Genomic DNA, 17,689 nt, shown 5'->3' on the forward strand with positions numbered 1-17,689 from the left:
GCCATTCCCCCTCATTCTATCACTCCAGATCCTTGTAAACTGTCCTCCCTCACCTTTTTTGGAGGTCTCCTTCAGGTACCGGTCAGTGGCTCTAAAGTCTCCTCTGAGCCTTCTCTTCTCCAGGCTGAACAACCCCAACTCTCTCAGCCTGTCCTCATATGGGAGATGCTCCAGCCCTCAGATTATCTTTGTGGCCTCCTCTGGACCCATTGCAACAGGTCTGAGTCCTTCATGAGCTGAGGACTCCCGAACTGAATGCAAGGCTCCAGGTGGGCTCTCCCCAGAGGAGAGGAGAGCAGAGCAGAAGGGCAGAATCCTCCCCCTTGCCCTGCTGGTTCCGATGCTTTGGATGCAGCCCAGGATATGGTTGGCTTTCTGGGCTGTGAGCACATATTGTCGGCCCAAGAGTTGGTTCACGTCAGTGAACTCACTAAGGTATATCCTTCTATTGCAGTTTTTCCTTCAGAAATGCTGTTGAGGGGTCTTCTTTTCACTGCACACACTTGTACAACATAAGCAAGCTCTGTCATGTTCATAGCTCTACAAATCCGTCCCACCTTCTGATGGCCTCCCAGATACGGGTACGTGCTGCACACACACCTGCTTCCGTGCAAGAGACATCAGAGAGCTCGCATTGAAGCTGCTCTGAGTCCTGAGGCTCCTGTTGCTTGGTTTCCTGTCTTCTGAACAACGTCTTCTCTTTGTGCTTTTATCATTCTCAGTGCTCCCAGTAAGCCTGAAGTCATACAGGGCAACACATTCATCTCCCTGTCAATGATGGGACTGTTTCCCTATCAAACTGCTAAATGTCCTCTGAAAATGAATGGAGAATTTCCTGAAACACTCAGAGTAAAACAAAAAAAAACTTCCTTTGGAGGCACAGTCAAACCTGCAGAATATGAAAAGCTTGCAAGCCTTAACAATTAGAGAAATGTCACCTGTACTGCCTTGCACACTCCAAGCACTCACACACAACTGGTTCATTTTATGCTCCCTTTACAGTCAGCCCAGTCATAGGTGCAGGACCTACATGTGGCCAAACATCACAGCACAGTCAGCTTTTTGTTGACTGCAGAACCTCCCTAACACAGCTGGTTTAGATACAGGTGACAATATTGCAGGCACAGGCACTGGGCTAGATGCATAGCGCCTTGTTGAATATGAAGCATCAGAGAATCACAGAATCATAGAATGGTTTGAGCTGGAAGGGACATTAAAAATCATCTAATTCCAACCCTCCTGCCCTGGGCAAGGACATCTCACACTGGATCAGGTTGCTCAAGGCCCTGTCCAACCTGTCCTTGAACACTTCCAGGGATGGGGCAGCCATGAGTTCCCTGGGCAACCAAGACCAGGACCTCCCCATCCTCATAGGGAAGAAATTCCTCCTTATGTCTAGTCTAAATCTGTCCCTCCCCGATTTAAAGCCATTGCCCCTTGTCCTATCACTCCAAGCCTTTGTAAAAAGTCCCTCCCCAGCTTTCTTGTAAGCCTCTTCAGGTACTGCAGGGTCACTCTCAGGTCTCCTTGGAGCCTTCTCTTCTCCAGGCTGAACAAACCCAACTCTCTCAGCCTGTTCTCATATGGGAGGTGCTCCAGCCAAGAACCCAGGACCCTTTGCCCCAGCCTGTTTGTTGTTTCAGTTTTCAGAAAGGCACTGACTAAGAATCGTTAACTAACAAGGTGAGAAGTTCAAAGAGGCTGGGCAGTTACAGGCACATCACATGCTCGCTTCTGAAAAACCTGGAGGAGTTTTAGATGTGGTAACTTCTCAGTTTCTTGTAAGGCGTTACAGCTGCCTGCAAGCGTCACTTCAAGTAACAGATCTCTCTTTTCTTCTACCAAGAACTGTCACATCGGGAGCAAACTGAGAAAATATTACAGGAAAGAGGAAAAAAACCCTGCCAGGTTTTGTTTCTCGACATGGAATCCACAGTCAGGTAGGTTCACACACTCTTCTGGGAAGGCAGCTCGCCCTGATTCCAGGCATTAATGGACACACCAAGAACCACTGCAGGACAGCAGGCGCCCCAGAAGGTGTGTTCCCAAACTTTCATATAACTTAAGTTAGGAAAGAGATGTTTAGCACATCCATAAAAACTTCTTCTTAAAACAGCAGGAGGTTAGCTAACGAAAATCATAAGAATTCAGGTGAAGAAACACAAAGCTGAGTAAATGAAGAGTTTGAGAGAGTGCATACTCATTTTAACAGGCAGAGAAAACTGCATTTATCATCAAAATATCTACATTTTATCTGGAGAAGAAAGCTTATCTCACTACTAGGAGAAATATCAGAACTAAAAATAAGGGTTAACAAAGCATGAGCCATTTTTTATCACTTCATGCTTCAGGACAAAGTTACCCAGGAGTTTTAGTTGTAAATAAACTGCTCCTATCCTATGCTTTTCAATGCACACATGTGTGCAGAGCTAGAGGAACTTATTTTTAGAGTCTCCCAAACACTGGACACATTTAAACCTTCCCCTCAGCCTCAAAGCAATGCTGGAGTAAACTAATTTACAGCACCCATTAAAAAGGTGAAATACTGATTCTGTAACAGTTTCACTTCAGATTTCTCAAATCTAGTGCTACAAAAATATCACTTTTCTTAGCAAAGTTTTAAGGAATTAATGAGTAATATTTTTAATCCACAGTTCATACTACCACATTCTCTCACCAAATAGACAGGGAAGAATATTGCTTATGTATTCAAGTTACAACAAATCCTGTCTAAAGACAAGATTATAAAGTAATATTATGTTTCCCAGTTCCAAAGACACAAAAGAAAGAAGCGAAAATGATTTCCTGTACCTTGTATTGCTACAATTTTAAAAAACATGCATTAAATACAACCTATTTATTGGAACCGAGTGCCTGATGTGATATATACTACCAGTTCTGGAATCTCAGCACAGGAAGGACCTGGTCCTGTTGGAATCGGTCCAGAGGAGGCAATGGAGAAAGGCTGGGAGAGTTGGGGTTGTTCAGCCTGGAGAAGACTCCAAGGAGACCTTCTTGTGGCCTTCCAATACTTAAAGGGGGCTGATAAGAAAGATGGGGAAAAACTTCTTAGCAGGGCCTGTAGGACAAAAGGTAATGTTTTAAACTAAAGGAGGAGAGGTCTTAGACTTGATATTAGGTCAAGGGAAGTGATTCTGCCCCTTTGTTCCTCTCTTGTGAGACCTCATCTGGAATACTGCGTCCAGTTCTGGAATCCTCAATGTAAGAAGGGTATGGAACTATTGAAACAGGTCCAGAGGGGACTACAAAGATGATTGGAGGGCTGGAGCACCTCTGCTATGAGAACAGGCTGAGAGAGTTGGGCTTGTTCTGCCTGGAGAAGAGAAGGCTCCGAGGAGATCTTAGAGTGACCTTCCAGTACCTGAAAGGGGCTACAGGAAAGCTGGAGAGGGGCTGTTCGTAAAGGTTTCTGGTGACAGGATGAGGGGGAACAGGTATAAACTGGAGAGGGGCAGATTTAGACTGGACATTAGGAACAATTTCTTCCCTATGAGAGTGGTGAGACACTGGCCCAGGTTGCTCAGGGAAGCTGTGGCTGCCCCATCCCTGGAGGTGTTCAAGACCAGGTTGGATGGACCTTGGGCAGCCTGATCCAGTGGGATGTCCCTGCCCATGGCAGGGGGGTTGGAACTAGATGATCTTTAAGGTCCCTTCCAACCCTAACTGTTCTACAATTTGGAAGAAATTTTTTACACTGAGGGTGGTGAGGCACTGGCCCAGGTTTCCCAGGGTGGTGGTAGAAGCCTCATCCCTGGAGACATTCAAGGACATGTTGGAAGGGGCTTTGAGCAACCTGATCAGGTGGAAGATGTCCCTGCTTACTGCAGAGGTGTTGGACCAGGTGATCTTCATTGTCCCTTCCAACCTAAAGCATTCTATGCTTCTGTGATATTTGAGCTGGAAAGTCCAACTCAGAGTAGTAATTTCATACTCAAGGAACTATTGTATTTCACTTAGCAGAGAGAGGAGCTTCTCTAGAGAGTTTCTGAGCAGGAAGCTCATGTCCTTCAGTGACTACAGGAACCCACAGCCTTAGGTTTAAGGGTGTTATTGGAGACCAAACACCCGGTACTGCAAGAACTTTAAAATACAACACATACCTACAGAAGAGCCGGTTGCTGGATTCCAGCAGTGCTGGGCAGCAGGAATGCAGGGAACACACTGCGGATGAGCAGGCTGGCACTGGCCCGTAGCTTGGCTTGCAGATGTTTGTAGTTCACAGCTGGAATTATCCTGTATACGGAAGCCCAACAGAAGAACAAAAATATGAATAAAACAGACTGTAGGGTTTTAATTTACAGACACAGCAGAGAGTTCACACAGGGAAAGGCTATGGACATAGTCTTCTTGGACTTCAGTAAAGCCTTTGACACAGTTTCTCACAGCATTCTGCTCACTGGCCTGGACAGGTGCACACTCTCGTGCGTGGAAAAGTGGTTGGATGGCCGGGCCCAAGGAGTTGTGGTCAATGGAGTTAACTCCAGCTGGAGGCCAGTCACAAGTGGTGTCCCCCAGGGCTCAGTGCTGGGTCCAGTCCTCTTCAATGCCTTTATCAATGACCTGGATGAGGGAATCGAATGCATCCTGAGTAAATTTGCAGATGACACTAAGCTGGGAGGAAGTGTCGATCTGCTGAAGGGTAGGGAGGCTCCAAAGGGATCTGAACAGGCTGGACCCATGGGCTGAGACCAATGGCATGAGGTTCAACAAGGCCAAATGCCGGGTCCTGCACTTGGGGCACAACAACCCTGTGCAGCTACAGACTGGGGGAAGAGTGGCTAGAAAGCTGCACGAGGAGCAGCTGGGGTTGTTTAGCCTGGAGAAAAGGAGGGTGAGGAGAGACCTTATTGCTTTCTACAACTACCTGAAAGGAGGTTTTAGGGAGAAAGGTGCTGGGCTCTTCTCCCAATTGACAAGGGACAGGACAAGGGAGAATGGCCTCAAGCTGTGCCAGGGGAGGGTCAGACTGGATATCAGGAAGAAATTTTCACAGAAAGAGTCATCGGGCCCTGGCAGAGGCTGCCCAGGGAGGTGGTAGAGTCCCCATCCCTGGAGATATTTAAAAGACAGGTAGATGAGGTGCTCACGGACATGGTTTGGTGGCAGATAGGAATGGTTGGACTCAATGATTTCAGAGGTCTTTTCCAATCTAGTGATTCTATGATTCTATGTTTCTATTTAATTTCTTGATGCCTTCCTCCAATAGTGGATCGGGAGATTATTTATAGTGGAAATACCTAATAGCATTTTGGTGCTGTTGGCGGGGAGTGACCTGGGAGCAGGTGAATTGTATTGACTCTGGGAGAGCTCAGCTGGAGGTGCAGGGAACCAGCAGAAACCACTGACAGTAACTCTGGACAAGAAGGCAGTTCTAATTCATTCCCATTAAAGGTCTCATTCCAATTCCAAACAGTGCTCAGTCTGAGTCCTCCCCGATTAGGGTATGTCACAAATATCTAAAGCCAGATACAAGACCTCATTAAAACATAAAAAATCCCATGTTCTTGCTAGTGTGACAGATTCCAAATTGATATTCTTGCAACGTGGGAAGGGAAGAGTAAGATGTTAGGAAGAAATGTTTTGCTGTGAGGGTGGGGAGGCCCTGGCCCAGGTTGCCCAGAGCAGTGGTGGCTGCCCCATCCCTGGAGGGGTTCAAGGCCAGGTTGGATGGGGCTTGGAGCCCCTGATCCAGTGGGAGGTGTCCCTGCCCATGGCAGGGGGTGGTACTGAAGGGCTTTGAGGTCCCTTCCAACCCAACCCATTCTGTGAGTCTTATTCTGAAATATCTGTATCTGGAACACTGTCGAAAAACAAACATGCCCTGCCAATCAAAAGAAGCAGAAAACCTGCTACTGTCTAGAAGCATTTCTCTGAAATTCAGTGGAAAGTCAGAGCTGACCCATTGATGGCAATACCCAGAGATACTTATTAAGGACTGAAACAGATTGTGTTAGGAAAAAAAAAAAACCCATCCCCAGAAAAATGAGGGGTTTACCTCAGCACAACACACAACAGTTTCTTCTGTCGTCTGTTACTCTGAGATGCCCAGGGGCTGCAGGCTCACACCAGGCAGGTCCAATCAGGTTCCCAGCACCTGGAAAGGCTGCTGGTCGCCAGCCAGAGGGCATACAAGCCTTTCTGTTCTAAGTGGCCAGAGAGCAACAGCCATGAATGGCAGCGAACCCATCCAGACCATGGCTTTCTGTTGCCTACAGAGGGAGCCTGGGTCAGCAGGCACAGAGGCAGAGAGGCCAGCAGCAGACAGCCCACACAGAGCAGAAATCCATCCAGTAGCAATAAAGCAGCTGTGCGAAGTCTGTCACAGGTGCTATTCCACAATAAGCACACTCAGGGCTATCCAGCCCAGTGTCCTGTCTCCAATGGTGCCTATGAGCAAGCACTGAGAGAAGAGGCAGTACGGAGCACTCGCTTACTAGTCCCTCTACTTTGATTGTCAGCCCCAAGAATATCCCAACCTTGATGTAATTTGGTAACACTCAACACATCTCATAGAATCATGGAATGGTTTATGTTGGAAGGGATCTTAAAGATCATCTAATTCCAACCCTCCTGCCGTGGGGAGGGACACCCCCCACTGGATCAGGTTGTTCAAAGCCTCATCCAACCTGGGCTTGAACACCTCCAGGGACGGGGCAGCCTGGGCCAGGGCTTCCCCACCCACTTTGTGAAGAACTTCTTCCTAATGTCTAATCTAAATCTTCCTTTCTCCAATTTAAGGCCATTCCTCCTTGTCCTATCACCCCATGCCTTTGCAAAAAGCCCCTCCCCAGCCTTCTTGTAGCCTCCTTTAGGTACTGGAAGGTCGCTATAAGGTCTCCCTGGAGCCTTCTCTTCTCCAGGCTGAATAACCCCAACTCTCTCAGCCCGTCCTCATAGCAGAGGTGCTCCAGCCCTCGGATAATCTTCATGGCCTCCTCTGGACTCGTTCCAACAGTTCCATGTCCTTTTCCATACCTCTTGAATACTTGCTCAGCCTCCTTTTTTTCCCTCTTTAGCTTTCTGCAGCCGCAGCATCCTTGAGCAAGGCCCTCAGGTGTCTACTGCAAAAGACAAGGAACAGTCAGCTCCTGCCCAGCTCCTTCATGCCACTTCAGACTCTGTAGACATCCTTGTACTGGGGGAAAGCCAGGACGGTTTTCTGCAGAGTTTTGGTTTTGTACATTAATTATTCAGTCATGCATAAAGTCTTCCTATAACTCCTCATGCTCCGTCCTACATAACATTAGATTATATCACCTCACTGCTCAGCATTATTTTCAGACAGTGACCCACACTTCGCTCCATGAAATTTAAAATCGAGAGAGAACAAGTCTTGGATGAGTAGCTGAGGGAACTGGGGTTGTTTAGCCTGCAGGAGGCAGAGAGGCGACCTCATGGCTCTCTGCAGCTCCAGGAAAGCAGGTAGTAATGAGGTGGGTGCCGGTCTCTTCAACCAAGTAACAAGAGAGTTTGAGAGGAAATGGCCTCAATTTGCACCAGGAGAGTTTCAGATCAGCTATTGCAAAAAAAATTTCTTTACTGGAAGAGTAGTGAAGCCCTGGCAGAGGCTGCCCAGGGCAGTGCCAGAGTGTCCATACCTGGAGGGATTAAAAAAATGTGTAGAGGTGGCACTTTGGGACATGATTTAGTGGGTACGATGGGGTTGGGCTGACAGTTGGACTGGACGAGCTTAGAGGACTTTTCCAATCTTAATGATTCCATGAGTCTATGACTCCTGCCACACTGTATTGCCAGTATGACCTTCTCACACCAGAGAGAAGTTTCAACATACAGCCAACCAGAAACCCCCCAAATTTCTTCATCTCAAACCAATTAATTCCAAAGGTCACTGCAGTTCTATCTGACATTCAGGCATAGAGCCAATTGTGCACTCGATCCCAGCACCTCCTGCAGCCAGGAAATTAAGATTCAATTATTATCATACACGTTATAGGACTGTAAACGATCCAAGTATTCTGAGAAAAAATACATACAACTGTTTTCCTAAAGGTCGATGAAAACTCTGGAAGCTGCACAGCCTTCAGCATCATTAGGGATCTCTCCTTGTTTGGACGACACAGTTTGTTGTGGAGGCGAATCTGGTGGGCCCTGTAATTCCCACCCACACCTGTAATACAGCAGGCACATCCAGCATTTCAAACAAGTGAAAGCTGTAACATTTCTACCCTACAAAGCTCATTGACAGTCTTGGTTTAGAGCAAGAATAACAAAAGGCAGTTCTGGGTAGGTCATCAGCTCTGTTGACCAGCTGGCGGTGGCATCACTCAGCAAAACCGGGGCACTGTGAGCAAGGAGGGCTTGTTAACGAGAAATGGGTTTCCTGTTGGAGGTGGATAAGGGTCCTGTTCTCCCTCAGTCCTCTGCAGAGGAGCTTGTCCCTTCTGTCACCAGGAAGTATCTAGCGAGGGTTCTCAGTGTTTTCTGCTCAAGCACAAGCGTGTCTACATTTGCCTCAAATTCCTCAGCCACTCCCAGGACACCTTCCTCCTCCAAACATCCTGCCCTTACTTGGCAGTAAGGACACCCATCCCTACAAATACAGCTTTTGGGCTGCTAACATGCATTTTCCTTTTGTTTTACTTCTGGTTATATCTCCACCTTGGCTTCTTCATGACAGAAGCTGAATGAGGTAATAAAAAAGTATATAAGATGCTAATTGCAGAATGGGTGGGAGACATCACTGCAGAATTTGTATTGGTAGGTCTAGGAAGTTTTCTGCACTCCCAATGCTTCACAAGTGGGCATCACAAAGGAAAAATGTCCAGTGTACTCCTTGATCAGAGCTAGCAATCCATGGCCAGTGCAGATAAGCCTCACTTTTTCCTTAGAAGAACAAAACATTGATGTATCCATATGGACTCCAGAGGCTCCCAGGGAAGTGGTTGAGTCCCCATCCCTGGAGGGACTTGTAAAACAGGCAGATGAGGTGCTCAGGGATCTGGTTTAGTAGTGGACAGGTACAGTTGGACTCGATCTCAAAGGCCTTTTCCAAACAATTCTATGATCCTATGACTAAGTAACTGCTGAATCTATTCCTCCTTGACACCAAAGCAGAAGTACACCTATAAAAATAAACACCCCAAAATCTCCTGTGAGCTCCATTGTCTGCTGAAGCGTTCTCAGTACATAGATTAAAAAAATAAATCAAAGTACCTCCCTAGTGAAGCAAACTGCCAACCAGGTTGCAAGTCCAAAGCCACAAGTCTGAACAAAAGAGCTGTTTGTTTTCCCTTGGAAAACATGAGTACTGTATGTCTATAATAAATCACGAGAGGTAAAGACAATGACTCACTTCATTATCTTTAAAGCATGAGAACAGAATACTCTGCTGTGATGGAGGTCCCTAGGAAATGCTGATATCGGCTGCACTTTCTCTCTGGTCGCAGTCTCGGCAAGCAACAAACAATAAAAGGATTCTGACAAACTCCCACAAGAACCAGTCCCACAGAGAGGACACGATTTTAGTCTGGATTTCTGTGCTATACTTGCTTATTTTAGCATTACAAAAAATCATAGAATCATAGAATACTTAGTGTTGGAAGGGACCTTAAAGATCATTTTGGTCCAACCCCCCTGCTATGGGCAGGGACATCCCACTAGATCAGGCTGCCCAAGGCCCATCCAATCTGGCCTTGAACACCTCCAGGGATGGGGCAACCTCCAGCTTCCCTGGGCAACCTGTTCCAGGGCCTCCCCACTCTCAAGGGGAAGAAATTCTTCCTTATATCAAGCCTAAATCCGCGCTTCTCCAGATTATACCCGTTCCCCACCATCCTATCCCCACAAGCCTTTATGAACAGCCCCTCTCCAGCTTTCCTGTAGTCCCTTTCAGGAACTGGAAGGTCGCTCTAAGATTTCCTCTGAGCCTTCTTTTCTCCAGGCTGAACAGCACCAACTCTCTCAGCCTGGATGGACCAACTCTCTCAGCTCCAGCCCTCAGATCATCTTTGTAGCCTCCTCTGGACCCGTCCCAACAGCTCCATCTCCTTCTTACGTTGAGGATTCCAGAACTGGACACAGGACTCCAGACAAGGTCTCCCAAGAGAGGAATAGAGGGGCACAATCACCTTTTAAGGGCCAGGCCGGCAAATACAAAATGAAGTCTCAAAATTAAATACTGCACAGAGTCAAGGAGCAAAAGTGCTGGCAGAACAAGTTCTGATGGCCAGCGAAAAGTCACTGCTTGGGACACGGCAATCATTTCCCTTGATAAATCACAGTGGTTTGGTCAATCCATTACAAAGGCAACACTTGTACTATGAGCAATAAAAGCCTGCAAGCTCTTCTTGGGAGAAATTTTTGAAAGGCAGGGCTTGAGTTATTGTCACCGTGCTGATGGTGTGTCTCTCCTGACAGCTGAAACACCAAGATACTCGGGACTAGATAACTAGAATTTCTGAAGTTAAATCCTTTAAAAGGCACAAATAATGTGGATCTGTGTAAGCAGGCATCCTGAGACATCCCACCTATCCAGGAAAGGCATGTGAACATATCCAAAGTGTAAGGCTGGAAGCAGGAGAAAAAACAATTGCACTGTCAGATGTACTGCCGGACAGCTACCCATTGGCTGGCACTGGCCGGTTGACTGGGATTGTCCCCAAGGACAGATCCTGCACTCCACTGCGTCATGCATTGAGATAAAGGATTACTTCTTACAAGAAAAAGGGGTTCTCGATCAGGGACTGCAGGGACAGGACAAGGGAGATCTGGTGTAAGCTGAAAGAGGGGAGACCGAGATCAGATCGTAGGAAGAAATGTTTTGCTGTGAGGGTGGGAAGGCTCCGGCCCAGGTTGCCCAGATCAGTGGTGGCTGCCCCATCCCTGGAGGAGTTCAAGACCAGGTTGGATGGGGCTTGGAGCCCCTGATCCAGTGGGAGCTGTCCCTGCCAATGGCAGGGGGTGGTACTGGATGGGTCTTGAGGTTCCTTCTGACCCAAACCATTCCACAATTCAATGATTATCTAGAGCACTTATCCTGAAACTGCAAAATTCTACTCGTTTGGGGATAAAACCAGATCAGGACTACGTGTTGCTTCAAAATGTGTCCCCTTGCTACAAGAAGGATGTGGAGGATCTGGAGTGTGTCCAGAGAAGAGCAATGAAGCTGGTGAGGGGGCTGGAGAACAAGTCTTATGAGGAGCGGCTGAGGGAACTGAGGTTGTTTAGCCTGGAGAAGAGGAGGCTGAGGGGAGACCTTGTTGCTCTCTACAACTGCCTGAAAGGAGGTTGTAGAGAGGAGGGAGCTGGGCTCTTCTCCCCAGTGACAGAGGACAGGACAAGGGGGAATGGCCTCAAGCTGTGCCAGGGGATGGTCAGATTGGACATCAGGGTCATGGGTCCCTGGCAGAGGCTGCCCAGGGAGGGGGTGGAGCCCCCATCCCTGGAGACATTTGAAAGACCAGCAGATGAGGTGCTCAGGGACATGGTTTAGTGGCAGATAGGAGTGGTTGGACTTGCTGATCCAAGAAGTGTTTCCAAACCCGGTGATTCTGTGTTTGCTGCAAGCTGGTACGCTTCCCACAACAAAAATTCCATTATCCCTTTCAGCCAAGATTCGGATCTAATTTGATGCTCAAGCTTTCTCCAAACTTCAGTGCCCTGTACAGACTCATGTTACTACAACACCAGATTCAACAAGACTTTGATGTTTCAAATTTTCAAACATTTTTAGGTACAGTCATGACTTCCTCCATAAAGGTCCAGTGTAGGGAATTCTTTTTATTGGGGTAAGTGAAGTTTGTGAAGCTTGGGCAACCACTGTGCATTTCAATGATAATGAGACTTTACAAAGTCTCTTTTAGAATTCTGAAATACATTCCCTAAGTATGAAGATACTCCAAGTGTGATAACACAGTAATTCTGTAACGCTTTGTTGCTTCCAGGATGGTGATAAGGGACACTTACGGCTTGCACAAGTGCCATAAATGTTCAAGCTAGCTAATTACTTCATCAACCCCAGCAGATTCCTTAGACATTAAGATATTCGTATCACCACATTTTCTGTACTTAAGACCATCAAGAATATATGCTCTGGAAACCACAAACTTCTGGCAGTGAAAGCAAACCATTCATGTCAAATATATCAAAAACATCGAGCTCTATGTAATTGCTGTTGGTGCGAGTCCAAACCTCCTCAGTGCCAGGTGTGGCATCAGTGTCAATGGACAGGCTGAGAGGGTTGGGGTTGTTCAGCCCGGAGAAGAGAAGGCTCCAGGGAGATCTTAGAGCAGCTTCCAGTAAGGAAAGGGGCTCCAGGAAAGCTGGGGAGGGGCTCTGGATCAGGGAGTGCAGGATAGGACAAGAGGGAATGACTTTAATCTGAAAGAGGGGAGATTGAGAAGAGATCGAGATGAGATTTTAAGAAGAAATGTTTTCCTCTGAGGGTAGTGAGGCCCTGGCCCAGGTCGCCCAGGGAGGTTGTGGCTGCCCCATTCCTGAAGGTGTTCAAAACCAGGTTGGATGGTGCTTGGAGCCCCTTATCCAGTGGGAGGTGTCCCTGCCCATGGCAAGGGGTGGGACTGGATGGGCTTCGAAGTCCCTCCCAACTGAACCCATTCCACGATCCAATGGTTCTCTGACTTGCCATTGCTGATTCATGCAGAACAAATCTGTGGCTTCAAGAAAAGAGTTAAATGACCATAGACATTTAGAATCATAGAATCATAGAATAGTTAGCGTTGGAAGGGACCTTAAAGATCATCTAGTTCCACCTCCCCTGCCATGGGCAGGGACATCCCACTGGATCAGGCTGCCCAAGGCCCATCCAACCTGGCCTTGAACACCTCCAGGGATGGGGCAGCCACAGCTTCCCTGGGCAGCCTGGGCCACTGTCTCACCACTCTCATGGGGAAGAAATTCTTCCTAAAGTCTATTCTCAATCTGCCCTGCTCCAGTTTATCCCCATTACCCCTTTATTCAACCATAAAAGAACAGGTCAGGAAATCTATTTCCATGTATTTGTTTTTGTAACCATAAATATTTGATTTCAGGACTAACAAGCTGCTCTCAAACAATCATCCCTAAGGCTCACGTCAGGCTTGTCAAAATTCCCTGCTCCTCGCTCATATGTGGACACTTCAGCAGCAGGTTTTGCCAAACATTCCAAAATACAGAAAAAACAGATGCTTTCCCTGAGTCTCTGGGAAACAAAAAAGTAATTAAAACTGTGCGTTTACTGTGGAATTTCCCACTGCTTAACATCATCCCTACATTTCAAGGACTGGAAGATGATAAGAAATGTAATCAATATTGTCTTACTGACAGTTGGACAAAGTTTTTTTCCCACCAAGCTGAGACTGCAGAATGTGGTCAGTCAGTGAGCTCAACCCATCCTTCCAGGCTAAACAAGGAGTTCTGGTGCCGAGGCCAGAGCTAGTGAGCAACATGCAGAAGCAGTGATTTACGCCACTACTACTACAAAAAAAAAATACTACTTTGCTCCTATACACCAGAGAGAAGAGCAAATGAAAGCATGCTGCCAGCCGTCAGTGTAAGTGATTACAGTTTAAGGAGGGACCTAAAGTGTCAAAACTTAAATGCATAATTTGATTTGCCACAAACTACCCTAGGCACTTTCCAGCCATTTGCTTCTCCATTCAGTCCAAGATGTGTAGCAGGTTGAAGATGATAAAAATTGTTATCCTAGATTTTAATTGCAATAGAAAATTAACAGCTCACCAGACAGACAGAGCGAAGCTACAAATAACCGCTACATTGAGTTAAACAATTGAAATGGACAATATTCACAACCAGTACAACCACAGGCTTCACGAACGATGAGCTGGGAATAAAGGCAAGCTGAAAAGCTTTGATTTTGCTTCCTTCCACTTTGCTGTTTAACTGTGGAGGTATTTTATCGGCTACAATATGTTAAAGGAGGTGATTTCAGGAACTGGGCTAGCAGACAGTGTGACTGGACACAAATACATGGGGAACACTTCCAGTGCAATTCATACAAAAAGGGAAATCAAAGAGAGGGTAAGAGGAAAATCAGCTTCAATAACAACTTATAATAACTGCAAATTTAAAGTGAATTAAAACTTATCCACATCTGCCCACAAATGACTAAGTGTGGTTGGTTTACTGGAGAAGCTTGGTGCAGAGAAACCTGAACAGACAGGTCTGCCAGCCAAGACGCTCACTGGAGAGGTTCAGCCCACTCCAGAGCTCCACACAGCATTCCCACTGTTTTCTGCATTCATCTGGGAAAGGCTGGAGAAGTTCTCCAGAAATCCACCAGAGGTTTGATTGCCATTGACATTCCTGCAGTACAATGAAGAGACAAACAGGCCCAGGAGACACAATTCATTTCAGAGTGTAAAGAACGGCACCGGCAGAATGAAAGCAGTAGTTACAGCTGACAACAAGGAAGGAAACTCCCGTGGGAGCAAGAGACCATGTATGGCTCCAGCCTTCTGCCAGCGACTGGGAGACAGCGCTTGTGGGGAGGATAAATCACTCCAGACGAGCAGATGTTACCAGAGCAGGTGTCGGGAGGGAAATGACCCTCACATACAAAGACAAAAGCACCAAGGAAGGAATTTCAGAAAGAGAGAGGAGAGCATAAGGGACCTCCAAGGAAGCCAAACCAGTGTCACCGAGAAGGATGCTGGCAGAGCAGCCCTGCACAGAAGGACTTGGGGTGCTGGTCGATGAAAAGCTTGACACAAGCCGGCAACATACGCTCACAGCCCTAAAGGCCAACCATATCCTGAGCTGCATCAAAAGCAGCGTGGCCAGCAGGGCGAGGGAAGTGATTCTGCCCCACTGTTCCTCTCTCGTGAGACCTCACCTGGAGTACTGTGTCCAGTTCTGGAATCCTCAACGTAAGGAGATGGAGCTGTTGGAATGGGTCCAGAAGATGCTACAAAGATGACCGGAGGGCTGGAGCACCTTCCATGAGGACAGGCTAAGAGAGTTGGGCTTGTTCAGCCTGGAGAAGAGAAGGCTCCGAGGAGATCTTAGAGCAACCTTCCAGTACCTGAAAGGGGCTACAGGAAAGCTGGAGAGGGGCTGTTCATACAGGTTTCTGGTGACAGGATGTGGGGGAACAGGTATAAACTGGAGAGGGGCAGATTTAGACTGGACATTAGGAACAATTTCTTCCCCATGAGAGTGGTGAGACACTGGCCCAGGTTGCCCAGGGAAGCTGTGACTGCACCATCCCTGGAGGTGTTCAAGGCCAGGTTGGATGGGCCTTGGGCAGCCTGATCCAATGGGATGTCCCTGCCCATGGCAGGGGGGTGGAAGTGGATGATCTTAAAGGTCTCTTCCAACTCAAACTATTCTAAGATTCTAAAGGCAGACAGACACCACGGACACCCTGGAGAAGCCTGGACACAGCTCAGAGCACGCACGCTCAGCCAGGGTACAAACACCGCACGGTGCCCACAACTGCCACCTCGCCCGCCCCCTACCGGCGGAAGCAGGGCGTGGCCAGCAAGGGGGCGTGGCCACCACGGGGCTAAGCCAGTCTAGGTACGGGGGCAGATGGGGCCGGGGCCGGGGCCGGGGCACGGGGATGGGGATGGGGCCGTGCCCGTGCCCGTGCCCGTGCCCGTGCCCGTGCCCATCGGGGGCGTGGACATGTAGGGGTGCGATGGGGCGGGGCCAGTCTGGGAGTGGGAGCGGACGGGCGAGGCCAGGCCTTGGCCAGCCGGGCCGGGGGCAGGCCTGGGGACGTGGCCAGCCGTGCTGGGGGTGTGGCCAGCGGGGGCGATGGGGCAGCCCGGGGTGGTGTTCGGCGCCCCGCCGCCATTTTAGGCGAGTGCAAGGCAGAGGTCTGGTGTGGCCTGTGGGATACGAACCGTGATTATGAAAACGGTGGTTGACAACGGAAACGACATAAATCCCGGGAATGCATTAATAAACTTGCAGTCTGTGGGCTCGCAGCGGGGTCTGCGGGAGCATGGAGCCCCTGCAGCCCCTCATAGAATCATAGAATCATAGAATCACCAGATTGGAAAGGACCCACTGGATCATCGAGTCCAACCATTCCTAACACTCCCTAAACCATGTCCCTAAGCACTTCATCAACCCGTTCCTTAAACACCTCTAGAGAAGGTGACTCGACTCAGTGCCTGTGATCAGCCCTTTCCCTGTAACCTGGAGTCCCTCGAACCATGCAGTCACAGGATGGTTCGGGTTGGAAGGGGCCTTAATCATAGAATCACCAGGTTGGAAAAGACCTCCAGGAGCATTGAGTCCAACCACTCCCATCTGCCACTAAACCATGTCCCTAAGAACCTCGTCTGCTGGTCTTTTTAAATACCTCCAGGGATGGGGACTCCACCCCCTCCCTGGGCAGCCTCTGCCAGGGACCCATGACCCTTTCTGTGAAAATTCCTTCCTGATGTCCAATCTGACCCTCACCTGGCACAGCTTGAGGCCATTCCCCCTTGTCCTGTCCCCTGTCACTGGGGAGAAGAGCCCAGCTCCCTCCTCTCCACAACCTCCTTTCAGGTAGTTGCAGAGAGCAATAAGGTCTCCCCTCAGCCTCCTCTTCTCCAGGCTAAACAACCCCAGGTCCCTCAGCAGCTCCTCATAAGACTTGTTCTCCAGCCCCTCACCAGCTTCATTGCTCTCCTCTGGACACGCTCCAGAGCCTCCACATCCTTCTTGGAGCAAGGGGCCAAGGAAGAAATGCTTCCCTGTGAGGGTGGGGAGGCTCTGGCCCAGGTTGCCCAGAGCAGTGGTGGCTGCCCCATCCTTGAAGGTGTTCAAGGCCAGGTTGGATGGGGTTTGGAGCCCCTGATCCAGTGAGAGGTGTCCCTGCCCATGGGATGAGATCCCTTTCAACCCAAACCCTGCCATGGTTCTATGATGGTTCTATGACAGTAAATGTATTTCAGCGAAATAAGATCATTCCTTTAAATTGGACATACAGTTTAACATATTAATACCTTTTAATTGCCATCACAGTCTGAAATAACACAGTTTATAGTAATAAATGAAATAATCAGATTGCAAATGTGCTGTTACAATATGAAAATGTCAAAGCTCTGTGCAGCGTTGTTTTGTGCCCATGGCCCCAATTTTTGGAGATCTGAGACCCATCTTAGGCCCAAGAATGGGATTGCTTAATTAACACCCGAATGATACAAGGAAAATTCACAGTAACAGAAAGCTACCATTGATGTGAATGACACAATTGTGATATTGTGGCTGGCATACATCGCAGCATGAGCAAATAACAGATGCACAAATATCTTTAATGTTTTATGAGGCCTTGAAGGATATTTCCAGACCTGTCAGGCTTGGATTTTATATATGAGGATTCCCCATCTGGCACTGAAAGCTATGATAAAGAAAAGAGAAAATAGCAATGTTTTTAACATCTCTCTTAATCATTAACCTCCTCAACAGACGTGCCATTTAATGATGCTGACCATTATGTTTTAATACCATGCCCTTCGGATTATGTCAGAGGCTGAGCTGCTCCTGGTCATAACATAGAGATGAGGAGCCTGTACACAATGTCCCAGAACAGCAGGACCACTTGGAGGGGGGGCTGGAACGGGTTTCTGGGGAGACAAACCAGATACCATCAGTGCAATGATGTCCAAATTTACTGTACAGTGCCTTACTAGAAGCCAGGTTCAGATAGGTAGAGGGAAGGTTTGCATTTTCATTGTGTGCTTTTCCATGA

The sequence above is a fragment of the Cuculus canorus genome, chromosome 27, assembly GCF_017976375.1.
Source record: "Cuculus canorus isolate bCucCan1 chromosome 27, bCucCan1.pri, whole genome shotgun sequence".
NCBI lineage: Eukaryota > Metazoa > Chordata > Aves > Cuculiformes > Cuculidae > Cuculus > Cuculus canorus.